This window comes from Coturnix japonica, chromosome 2 (assembly GCF_054131305.1).
Source record: "Coturnix japonica strain WE chromosome 2, WE-NBRP24, whole genome shotgun sequence".
Lineage (NCBI taxonomy): Eukaryota > Metazoa > Chordata > Aves > Galliformes > Phasianidae > Coturnix > Coturnix japonica.
The window spans coordinates 72,829,020-72,841,654 of NC_140664.1; the positions used below are offsets into that span (position 1 = coordinate 72,829,020).

The window sequence follows — 12,635 nt, forward strand, 5'->3', positions numbered from 1 at the left end:
ACCCACCTGCGAGTTTAAAGAAATGCAAAGCAGCAGGGTCTGTGGTGATGGAACAAGGGGAAATGGTTTCAGAATTTCAAAGAAGGTAGATTTAGGTTAGATATGTGCAGAATATCTCCTGCAATGATGGTGCTGAGGGACTGGAACAGCTTACCTAGTGTTGTGATTGATGTCCCATTCCTGGAGTGTTTCAAGATTAGGCTGGGTCAGACCCTGAGCAACTTGATCTAGCTGTGCTTGTCCCTGATCATTGCAGGGCAGTTGGACAAGATGGCCTTCAGAGGTTCCTTCCAACTCTAAGGATTCTATGATTCTATGAACTCTTTCACACACATCGGAGAAGGATTCTGGGTTTGGATTTATGGTTTGAATTTCCGCAAGTGTTCAGAGCTGCTCAGATTTAATTTTCCAATTCAGATCAGCTAGCAGAGGTTAATATATTTGGTTTAAAAAAAACAAGAACAACAAAACAAGAACAGCACATTTGAAAAATAAAACAACAAAAATAATAATATTCTATTCAGGCACCACTTGTAGTTGAACGTACGTATTCATCACAGTTTTATTACAGACTTGATTCTTATTTTCAATTTCATCACCCTCAGAAACCTCCTATACAATTATTTCCTTTAAGATTCTTTTCTTCCTACCCTCCCCAGGCACTACCATTCCTGGCTGCATGCCAGTTAGGTTGTTGTTCAAATGTGAAATGCAGAATCTATCCCAGGAACTGACTCTGGAAAAGCTTGATGTAAAACACTAAGTTTAAGAGAAGCGAAATGGCCAAGCAGGGCTGGTACAGCACGAAAAGCCTTGTGCATCACCCTTCATTCCTCATCATTTGCACTGAGGGAGCTGGAAACCCTAGAGAAAGAGAAAGCTAATTTAAGGAAAATGAAGATGCACCCTCTGACCTGTGATTAACCTCCAGGAAGGTGGACTGAGGATGTTGCCATAGGCATGCTACGAAGCTTGAGAACTAAAAGGGAAGTAAGTTTTCAACCACCAGCAGATGCAGCACTTTCCTCCCACAGAATCCCAACACACAGCTCAGGATTTTCTCTATTTATACAATTTGACTAGGTATCTAAATTGCCCAGGGATTACCTACTGCTTTTGCAAAACCACCTGCAAAATAAAGCTGAGTAACAGGTCCCTGATCATTTGTACCAACTGGAGACTTCACCCTCTCCCCAGAATCATCATCTCTGCAAAAAGTTTCAGTGTAAGCTGAAACGAAAACTGTGAAATTCAGACAAGATGAACATCTTGCTGCTTGGTTTTAGTGTTGTATCTTTTATAAGAAAATAAGAAGCCGCTATACAGGAGCTAACTAGTCTTCATTCAAAACATGTTTTACAGAAGACTTGATTTACTCAGTGACAGCTCAGAGACAAGACAGTGATCTTATTTATGAGTGTTGGATCTATTGTTTGGGCTAAATTGGCTAATTATCAGACTTGCCGTTTCTGTTATTACAGATCCTTAATTCTTTTCCTAACACATGTTTTAAAATGTTTTCCAAAGAAAGCAGAAGACATTTGTATTCATTCTAATTGTTTGCCACCTCCTCACCCGCCAGGCATTTGGCTTGAAATGCCTTGTTTCTCACTCTCAGAACCAACCTGTACATCTCTTTCTCTCCCCCTAAATCACCAGCCATTCATTTACTTCTTTCCACACTCCCACATCACTCAGCAACTTTTTCCACTGAAACTTCCTCTCAGTAGACACCCATTTACCCAGGAAAAAAACCATACTCTAATGAACGTACTGAAGACTGCACTCCAGATAGCAGCATAGCACACTACCGCTAATGCACATGAGTGTGCACAATGTGCCACCGTACTGCAGGCACAAACATAAGGAAGTAAGTAGGGTAACATGTTGAACGACTGCTTCTCCTTTTTTACTGGGCTTTTTAGACATATCATGATTGTGGTGAAAAGAATGAGTGAAGAGTTTTAGGACTTTGTCGTCAGTGTTTGTCCAGTTATGAAAGTAAGGAAACATTTTATGGAAGTAATTGGAATCTTTAGTCTTTTGTGTCAGCATCATGGTACCCAAGAGTTGTATCTTCCACGTGATGATGTTTAACACCCCAGTCTTAGAGGCTTATTGTAACATAATTCTTCCACACAGTCTCAGTAAGCTATTTCTACCTAGATGTGTACATGGGCCCTCTTACTGCAGAATTTTGCTTTTATTTCATATTATAAAATATCCAAGGAAACCAAGCCCTACACATCTTATTTTGTCAGCCTCTTTCTTCAAATATCTGACATTTGTTCTGCCTTTATGTGGATTGAGCGTGCTATCACCAGAGGAATAATTTAAAAGTAAACGGGACCTTTCTTTTGACACTGGATCAATGCATCCACGAAATGTACAGCAACAAAGAATCATGAGTGAGAAGTGTTTACTAATTTATGCCTTCCTTTTATAGCTGCTTCAGCAAAGCATGGAGTGCTTACTTACAAAAATAAGTGGCGTGGAACAGCTACCCAAAAATATTTCTAGTAAAATAAATCAGAGCGTGCTTAAAAGTAACTGCAATTCTCCTGAAGGGCTAACATCACTATTCATTCAGTACTGGGATAGGGAATATTCACCCTACTCCTAATTCACACATGTCACATAACATCAACAGGACTTCATATTCTCCTTTCCTACTCCTTCAGCCCTCCCCTCATGACACTGCTACCCCAGGGAAATGTTGAAAACTTAAGAGGAAGAAAACTGCTCTACCCTAAGCCCATTCAATCCAAGTCATCTTTTACAACATAGTGCTACCTTAGAATGTATTATTTGCAACACAGTCATTTGCAAAGGATGAAGCATCAATGTATCATTTGTTTTGTTCGGTTGTTTGTTTTTAATGTCTTTTGGCTTAGAAAAACATATCAGAGATCTTAGAATATGCAGCTTACCAACAGCAAATTTAAAACATTCCATGTTCTCTAACTAAAGCTGAGATAGTCCTCTTCTAGCTAGGGAATATTGTTACCCTAAGCTGTTCTCCTTGGCTTGCTAAAGCAACCACAGTCTCAACCTAAAGGATGTTACTATATTAATATATTTTTTCTCCTTTATCCACTCTATCTGCAACACAATTTCCTCATCACAAATAAAAAAGAGCAGCAAAATACTGTAGGCACACATGAAAAATCTCACACATCCCTGCAGCTCCTTGGAGATAGTTCCCTGCTACTTGGGGAAAGGCAAAGAGAATGTTTCTCATGTTGTTCACCTGTATGATTCTCCAGTCTCCTTAAAACCAAGAACTACATTCTACATGCTGACATCATCTTGCCTGACATAAATCACCCACTATATTTCTTTTGTACAGCTGAAAGCAATCAGACATGCCACAGCTGGTCAGGACAGTAGGGGTTAGGGTACTAGACAAAAAGTGCTCAGTGCCATAGATAACAATTTTGCCTGACCCTACTATGATAGGATTTTTTTCTTTTAGTTTGTATGTCCCGTAGATTTAAAAATAGATATTCAGCCTGCTTAATATCTATCACAAATTGCATAAAAGAAAAGTTTACTATTCCATAGGCCACATAAAGAATACGGCCAACAAGATGCAGACAAAAGCAACTCCCAGAGAAACGGAATATGACGCTGTCCATTCATAGCACCATAATTTTAACACCAACCGTCCCAGGTAATTAAAGGCAAATCATTATGGATATTTTGAGGTGAGTTCCAATGGGGGAGTGGTGCCAAGACATGCAAAAGCAGCTGTCGTTTAACAACAGAATATAAATCAAACCATTAAAACCCTCTTAATTAAAAAATGGGAGATCAGACAGAAACCCTTAGCAAAAATTAAGAGTTATTTGGAAGAAAGTAATCACTGCTGAAAAGGTGACATGGCTTTAACATAGATACAAACATACAGCATGAATATGATCTAGCTGACAGCTGAGATTTAGAAACTCTTAAAAACGTATTAATAGCAAACCAATAAAGTTCTGAATTGCAAGGCCAGCACACAGTAGGAATTATGCTTTCACTTCAGCTTGCGTTGCCTTGGTAAGTGTGCATATGAGGCAATGCATGCCTAGAGGACTTATTTTGTATCAAAATACCTCAGCTGACTACAATAATGAAAGAAATACATTCCATGTTTTTACTTAATATCATACTCATTGTAACAAGCAAATTACAGGAGGCCAGGGGAAGCAGAAAAGAGCAGAGATAAGTGTATGTAAATTACAGCCTTTCAGCAGAGTGCTGCTGCAATAACCACATCAACAACCTCTAAATGACAAGGTAGTAAAATAGCACCTATTAGTGATATGGAAGGAAAAAAAAAAAAAAACAACACAGCAAACTGCTCCTAAAGCTGTTCACACCTAGGTCAGCCTTGGAACACACTACAACTCCACATGCTATTTATACAAAAGCTTACTCTGTAAGCAGTTGGGAGATCTCACAGACTGTTCATTGCTGTAGGCAGAAGAAAAAACTAACACCAAGTTCACTTTCTGCACAGCTCTTTTTTTACTAAGGTCCAGCTGCAAATGCTATGACCCCTCAACCTCATCCCCCTAAACACTGCATGCTCTTACATCATGAGACACAGGAGCACTCAGTCTTTATTTCCATGTAAAAGCCCAAGCCAAGCAATTCAATTATACAAATATTAAATTGAATGTTTGTGAAACTGAGCTTGGAAAGAAAAAACTCCCTGACAATTCTAGAAGAGAAGCAGAAGAAATCAATTGACATAACCTGATTATTCTGAAGTAGTATTTGGGCTGATTGTGCTACACAGTCACTAGCAGTTCAACACAGATGCTGCGTTATAAACTGCTCTTGTGGGCATGGGGCTACTGGACATGCAGACTTGAATCACTGATTCAAGTATAGGGTGAAATCACTGGGATGAACCTTTTTGAGCCAAGAGAGAATGATGTCAAACTCTCTGAGGAAGATCAGCGGAAGTGAAGTCTGAAGAAGCATTGCACTACGCTGCACCTTGCAAACATATACATTAAAAAAATTTAATAGCCACTTCACCAAACAGCAAAGGCACGTTCAAGCCTTGTGCACGCACATCAGCCATCTGATAAGGCTCATAGTCCAGATAACTGAAACTTCACCAACAGAGATCACCTCCATCACAGAATGACCCAGGTTGGAAGGGACCTCAAGGATCATGTAGTTCCAACCCCCCTGCCTAGCACGGCCACCAAACATACACCTTTACTAGATCAGGTCCCTCACACTGACATCCAGAGTCAGAGGCAACAATTTCCCAGTCAACTGTAACCACACGTCCTCACCCAGATCACAGTGCTGATCAGCACAGGGTTTTTGGTGGGGTTACACTGCACTTCTTGGTCACAGAAGGAAGACTGCTACCAGCATTAGTTCCTCTTATACTTTCAGAATTCAGATTGACCTTTTAGTTTTATTTTTGAATGACGGCATTATTTCTTCAAGCTCTACATGTTCAAGTTCAAAACTAGAAGTGTTTGAATGTATGCAATGAATCTTCCAGCACTTCTAAGTTAGTGTTTTGACAGCAGGAACAATAGCCCATCAGGCAATTTCTGGCATTTAATAAATGTTTGCCTTACCCTTTTCGTTCAATTACTGGAGTAATAAATCTCATACTTTAAATAAACTTTGTATCCTTCAGACATATGACCCACACACTAAGCGGTACATGCTTAGAGGCCTCTCAGCAAAGGCAGACGCTTAACTACTGCACTGCAAGCTTAGCAGAAAACTCACCACCCCTCAGACCTATGGTAAAGGTCAGAACATTACTGTTATTAGCATAGAAAGTCTGTAACAGGGACTCACCGTTTTGTTTTTCAGATGGAATTTTCCACAGAATATCTTGACGTTTAAAGTTGCTACAGACTTTTCCCACCTCAAGTGATTAGTTGGATGACTTAGTAAGCATATGAGTTCCAAAAACTGAAAAGATGCATTTAGCCTGCTTAGGAAAAAAAAGCAAAACCCTTCAAAAAACATCTCCAAATTTTGATATTGGTATTAAGCTTCTTAATATCCACACTCGTGTGCTGATAAAATAAAATTACCTTTCTGCTGCAAAAAAAGGGAGTTCACATTAAACTGCCAGTGTTCTCCAAAGACTGAAGTCCTTTTTTTCCTCCATTCCATTACAAAACAATACATTTTCACTAAAAATAAATAAAAAGCAGTATTAACAAACACAGCAGACAAGTTTGTGTTATATCATAGAGCGCTTCTTAATCAAGATGAGAAATGTCAAACATGGAAAGCAATGCAAGTGCTGCTATTTTTATGATAATAGTGCCAGAAAACATCAAAAAAGACAGATTCCATTATTTAAAACATAATAAAAGAACACAAGATAAAAAAAACTCCTTCCACATTAGGTCACCTAGCATTCATAAATCTATTCCAAAATAGTATTGAATTTCCCCAATATTCTGCAACATTGCAAGCTCAAATAAGCATATTTGTCTGAAATATATTTTCCAAAGCAATCACTCAATCTGGAAAATAACATTTATCAAATTCAAAGCACGATATGGACAGAATTGTTCAAAATGCCAATCTCCTGGGAAGTAAAGTCAGGCTTGAAGTTAAAACTTAAATATGAAAATGAGTATCTCAATTCTGGACATAAAATCACTGTGATTATGCGACTGTTTAAACAGATAAGATAAAGTATGGCTGTGGATTTTTTATTTATTTATTTTTATGTTATCACAGGAATTTCAGGCACTTTCTTTTTGCATCATAATTACTGATGGAGTTGAAGTTCACTAAAGGATAGTTAAGGAGATGAGGTCCTGTATAGCAGCTCTGCTGCTGATGGGAATCGACAGGTTTCACTCTCAGTCTAATCAAAACCAGTTTTGACTGATCTCACTGTTCACAGGTCTGACCTTCATGAAGAAGGCCAGTCAGGACATCAGTTGGCCTGGACCCTCTCAACAAAGAAATTACTCAGATGGACAGTCCTTTGTAAAGACGAATGCAAGGCCCTGTCTTGATACTGAAGTGTCTCATTCTCAAGTATCTAGTATATAAAACAGAACTCTCGAACTTCTAGAATTGGAAAGAAAAAATGAACTATAGAAGAAAATACCCAAAAAACTCACCAAGACTATTTCTAGATCTTTTTTCTTCCTTTTGGCCACCAACTAATTTACTTAGCATAGAACAAAATAATCACTATTGCTATATATAAAGTGATAGAAACAGAAGAACACTGAAGAAGAGTTTCTTCACTATTAGATAATGCAATAATGAACTGACAGATGACTAGTTTATCTCCACATGCAAGAGCTTGGGAGACGTACACTATTAGTAAGAAGCTTTTTGGTACATCAGTTACTCTGGGAGACACATTCAGTCAAAGATACCAGCATGGTCACATTTGATATGTAAGACCCAGCAATAGAGTTTACCAAAGAAAAGTATTCAAAGAACATTTAGATAGATGTCCAATATAAGGGCAAAAGGGTTAGAGCTATAGCTCTCTTTCCAAAACACATGATGGAATAACAGCTGTAATGAAATGGCAATATGCTGACATAAGTGAGCCTAAAGCAGGGCTATGCAAGACTGAGTTCTGACTTGTACTAGCAAAGTGAGGACAGCTTAGAAAATGTTTAGTGAACTACTAAAAAATTCCCACCTTGTCACTAGGCGGAATTAGATCTGCACCACATGGACTGAAAGAATGCAAGGAGGTTCTGTACCAGTTTGACAACTCCTTTCATATTTACACCAGTCAGAAGTTCTGTATCCTGGACTACAAAAATCAAGACAGCGCTGTTCTACTCTATCAAAAAAAAAAGAATCAGCTATGTCACCTGCAAGCCATATAAAGTGCAATCCAGTGTTCTCTTAAGTGTTTCAACTCTGTTTTCTTACCTGTTTATGTAGCTTTCAAGTGTTAAAAGCATTCATGTTATACAGCACAATACTCACAAGAACAATGCTGGTCATAAATAATCATGTCTTGAGTACAGGACATCATAAACAAAAAAGACAACTGGGAGGAGAACGATGTAGACAAATTATTTCTGTTTGCACCTAGACTTCAAGCGTTAAGTCTTTTTACATGTGTAAACATGATAATCTGAAACAGCTTTTAAAACTGAGCTGGAGGTAAGGATTATTGTTTTGATCACCGTCTGGAAATGCAGTATGGGAATAATGTGGGAGAGAAGGGAAGAGCAGAAAGCACACAAAAGCCTAGATCACCACCTAGCGACAGAACTTTTGCCTTGCAAAAAATGTGCTTGATTACAAGCATTGACTAGGATAAAAAAAAAAAAACTATCCAATTCTTTTACATCTATAATCTTTTAATACAAAGACTGTATCTTCATTCAGGAGTATGAAGGAAAAGATTCAGAGCTTATGTTTTGCTGCAGTGAGATACATGAAAAACTCAAGATAAGGTATATATGAAAGAGAAAGGTTCTTTCCTTCTTAAAAGAGCTTTTGCAAATGAGCAATTAAGGAGATTCCATTGAATTTGCCTTTAATTCTCCCAACAAATTCTTTTCTTTTGTTGTCTCAGTACTTTCTCCCTGCCACCATCATGGACGACATTGTCATAACTCAAAATAGTAACATTAATGGATATATTTGATGCTGATATTTATATTTTTATGTATATTAAATATATATATATATACACATTTCTCCTTGCAGAAAAGGAAAACTATTTTAAAGTTACACTTTTAGATTAAGCTCATGCAATCCACCCTCTTCTCTTGTTATCACAATTTTTCTCCCCCTCAGTCCTTGCTTCTTCCCTTTCACACAGTGCAAAAATCTCTGCCAAAATGCAGTTAATATGAAAGAATATTTTTATGTAAGGTACAACACAGTATCATGCACATCCCTTGTTTATAATTGGAAGACTTGAGCGTTGTGACCAACTTCCATTCTTGTGCCTCTACCACCTGCATTCAAAGCTTGTCTCAGAAACATTTACTTGCAAATAATAAAAGCACAACAAAAAGTCAAGCAATAAAGCAACACTACCTTAAGTTACAGCAATCTGGTTTTATACTCTGAGTCCACTAAGATGCTCATGAGAAATTAGCTGAAGGGGTCTATAAAAGCAGCGATCTCAGTCTGCATGAAGAAAGAAGGAGAATGATTTAATAAAATAGAAAGCAAATAAAATCATACTTCCACTTAATATGAGTATCACAAAGCTTTCATTAGAGTTAGTAAAAATGGCATCTCTAAGACATAATAATACACTCATATTGAATTAAGCTTCTTTAAAAACAAAGCACTGTACTGTAATAAGGTTATGAACTGTCTTAATTCCAACATCTTGTTTGAAAGACTCACACAAAAGCAGGTAACATGACATGCTTTGATGTTCCCAAGTTTTGAAACCAGAAAATGGATTCTGTAATTAACACATGAATATAAGGAGGCTCTTCCAAGACTAATCTAACAAGGAACATAAGTAGTTGAGAGTTCAAGGAGTCTTATACTTACTTTTCCCATCTTTTGTAACCTGACTACAGGCGAAGCATTTTATTCCATAAATATGATGGTACAATTGAGCTCCTAAGCTGCTGGCTGCAAGGCAGTGATCTTCCCATGAGTTGGGTCATCTCTCAAGGCTGAAAGACCCCTTATGAACCATAGCTCTTTAGTAACTCATACCACCGGGCAGTGAGATCTACTATTGGGAATTCTGAATTGTTGTATCCTCTGTGTATTAATAAGTTGTAGAAGTGGCTTCAAGGTTCAATATTTTACTTCAATAAACCATTTTTACTACTTACTTTGATAGTGACTCTTTAGCCTACTTAAAGCTCACCTGCAATACAGATTATTCCACAAAAAAAGGGTTGATGCATAGCTACATGATGAGCTATATGTGTTATCTTTCAAGCTGTTATAAAAGTTAAGCACATTTCAAATGAGTAAAACCCTCAGGCATAATATCAAAAGGTTTTGGATATTTAGCTCTGATGGCCTCATAAATATATATTATACTGATGGATAATCTGGAATCAGATTATACAACGTTGGCATTAAATACCCAAATTAAATGTAAAAGTTAAATCTCAAATAGAACATCATTTAAATCAACCATTACTTCTTCAAAAATCTCTCTGGAATTTACTTTACCTTTTCTTTTTCCCCGGTTCACAAAAGAAGCACTTGAGGACATACTATCCATTTTCCTTTAATCACTAACAATCTTACCAGCGTTCAATCTGTACCTTCTTAACGCATTTGGTAACTACCAGCAGTATTGGTAAGGAAATGTTTCTGAAGGAAAAAAGTTTCTCTAGATCAATACTTCAGAGTTAAATTGTTTCTATACCTGTCATGCCTGGTGGAATGCCTTAAGTAGAACCATATTGACGCAGACTTGAGACATCTTTGTTATTAAATATGTGCACTGAATTTAAATGTATTTTACATGCAACTTTTGGCACAAGAGGGTCAAAACAGATGCCATCAGGACACCATTTTTTATCTTACATGGTATCCAATGGTAGACACTAAGGCTAAAGTCTGTCTTCTATAGCAACTTCACTTTCACTGAAATAGGCACAATTAGGTCCAGAAACAAATATCACCTAGCTGAAGATTTCATCACTGTAACAGAGTACAGAACACTTTTCCCACTGAATTTAAAGGCCACAAAAATTGACTTTTAATCCTATAATTTTTTTCAGTTGTGTTAAACTTACCCAAAAACTTGCACAAAGAATACTTAGTCCATTTTGAAGCAACAAGCAAGGATTCAAGCAGCCATTGCTCATTACTTAATTTAGTCTTGGGCTCACAGGTTAGAGCTGTGTTGGTTTTATTTTTAACAAGCCATTCAAAAGATACTGTTGATATAATAATGCATCCTATGATTCTAAGCCACTTACACGTTGAATTCTGTATAGAATTCAAAGCAAGTTATCCCCCACCTATTTGTGCATTTGATACATCAGCTTTAAAGCATACAGCTAAGCCACAATCATAAGAAAATAGATTGATTTTACTGTATCTGGATTGTCTAGATCATTTACTTCACTTGAAATGAAGAACATCTTGATAATCCAATTATACTTTAAAACAGCTATTTCTAGGTAATATAATCAGTTATGAGAAAAGATTTAAGAGAATGAGCCAAGAATTACTTCTCCTTAAGTGCCTCATCATTAATTTTACTTTTCAGGACTGCAAGATGCACAAATAAGACACTGCTCACAGTAGTAGCTGGCAAGCTGATGTGAAAAACCTTATGACAGCAGAGTGGAGAACATGTTACACATTAGCAGCTCTGTTCAGATATATCAGACTCCAACACTTTATGACAGCTCATGAAACACTATTTCAACTGCTCATATACTATGAGAAAGAATATAGAGAGTCTTCTGTATACTTCCTCTATTTAACACCACCTAATATAGAAATTCTCATTGCTACAAAGAAGTTAAGAATGACTATTTTTCCTTATGAAAATTTAACTAGCGAAATATTATTTGGAAGTTGAATTCAAAACAGCTTAAAATCAAAGTCTGATATGCCTTGAATTGCAAAAAATTGGATTTCATTAGCATGCTGAAGAACAAGTATGTTTGCAAGTCATCCCCAAAGACTTGCCAGCTATCAAAAACATCACTAGAAATAAGTTCAAGTGCATCTCATGTCAATGCTATGAATATCTCAAATTACTTGCTACTAAAGTTGCAATTTCCATCCTACTATGCTGTACTCTTACTTTCCCCATAACTGAAAGACACAAGTGATGAACACATATTTTTGGAAACAAAACAGTAACTGAAAGAAAAAAAAGATCTCACCATATTTCCAACTACGTTCCTTGAACCTTGTTTAAGCCAAATCTGATCTGCTTCATCTGAGCCTAGGAACGCAACTTTGACTAAAGATGAAAATTAATTTATTCTGTGGAATTATACATGAGTGACTTTAAGCAGCCTTGTAGAAAAAGATGCAGCTTACTGAAGGAAATGCATTATTATAACCTGTTCAGTAAATAAAAAACAAAGCACCAATAAAATCCATTTTATTGGTTATCAGAGCTTTGACTCTCTTTCAGCTTCCTCTCAAATGGCAATATACAACTCATTCCCCAACCCTAGCACAATTCAAATAGATATAAACAGTAACAAAAATAAATCCCAATGTCCAGCGTTGTAGAAGAAATACTATAATAGTAAAAGCACTGTACCTTAAAAATAAGAAAGCTGCACAACATAAAAATCAGGGCTACTCTCTTAAGTCTCTGTTGAACGTTTAGAACTGGTTGTTTCCTTAAGAAGCTGAGCATAAACTTAATATCACACTGCTAGTGTTAATACACAGATTAGTTCTATAAACCCAGAATTACCCACAAACTTAAAGAGCTACTTGAAGGATTTTCTCAAAGTTTTTGATCATAGAGGTACATTTAAAAGCGTGAGGAATGTTTGTATCTTTGTCAACAGCAGTTTCTAACAAAGCAGCAGAATTGTCTTTGCAGCAAATAACAAACTCAAGTATTATAACCTCCTCTAAAGATGGCGTTACTTGTTCCTCACAAGAATAAATAACCAATGCATAGAATGTGCCTAGTGATATAATGCAGAGCTGTTTAAAGATAGCTCAAAAAGATCCTGTGT

General features: G+C 36.9%; 1 long non-coding RNA gene across 5 annotated transcripts in view; it reads right to left on the reverse strand.

Moving 5' to 3' along the window:
* LOC107309642 (uncharacterized) overlaps positions 1-9,952 on the reverse strand; it is a 53,164-nt gene extending 43,212 nt beyond the window's left edge. For 2 of the 5 annotated variants that reach the window (XR_014942760.1, XR_014942759.1), the window contains exons 1-3: positions 9,025-9,952; positions 6,069-6,170; positions 5,827-5,965 (exon numbers count right to left, since the gene is read on the reverse strand). This is a non-coding gene — a long non-coding RNA (uncharacterized LOC107309642). The remainder of the gene's footprint in view (positions 1-5,826; positions 5,966-6,068; positions 6,171-9,024) is intronic. The other 3 variants (XR_014942758.1, XR_014942757.1, XR_004306112.2) reach the window with 2 other exon arrangements.
* Between the last annotated feature and the right edge of the window lie 2,683 nt (positions 9,953-12,635).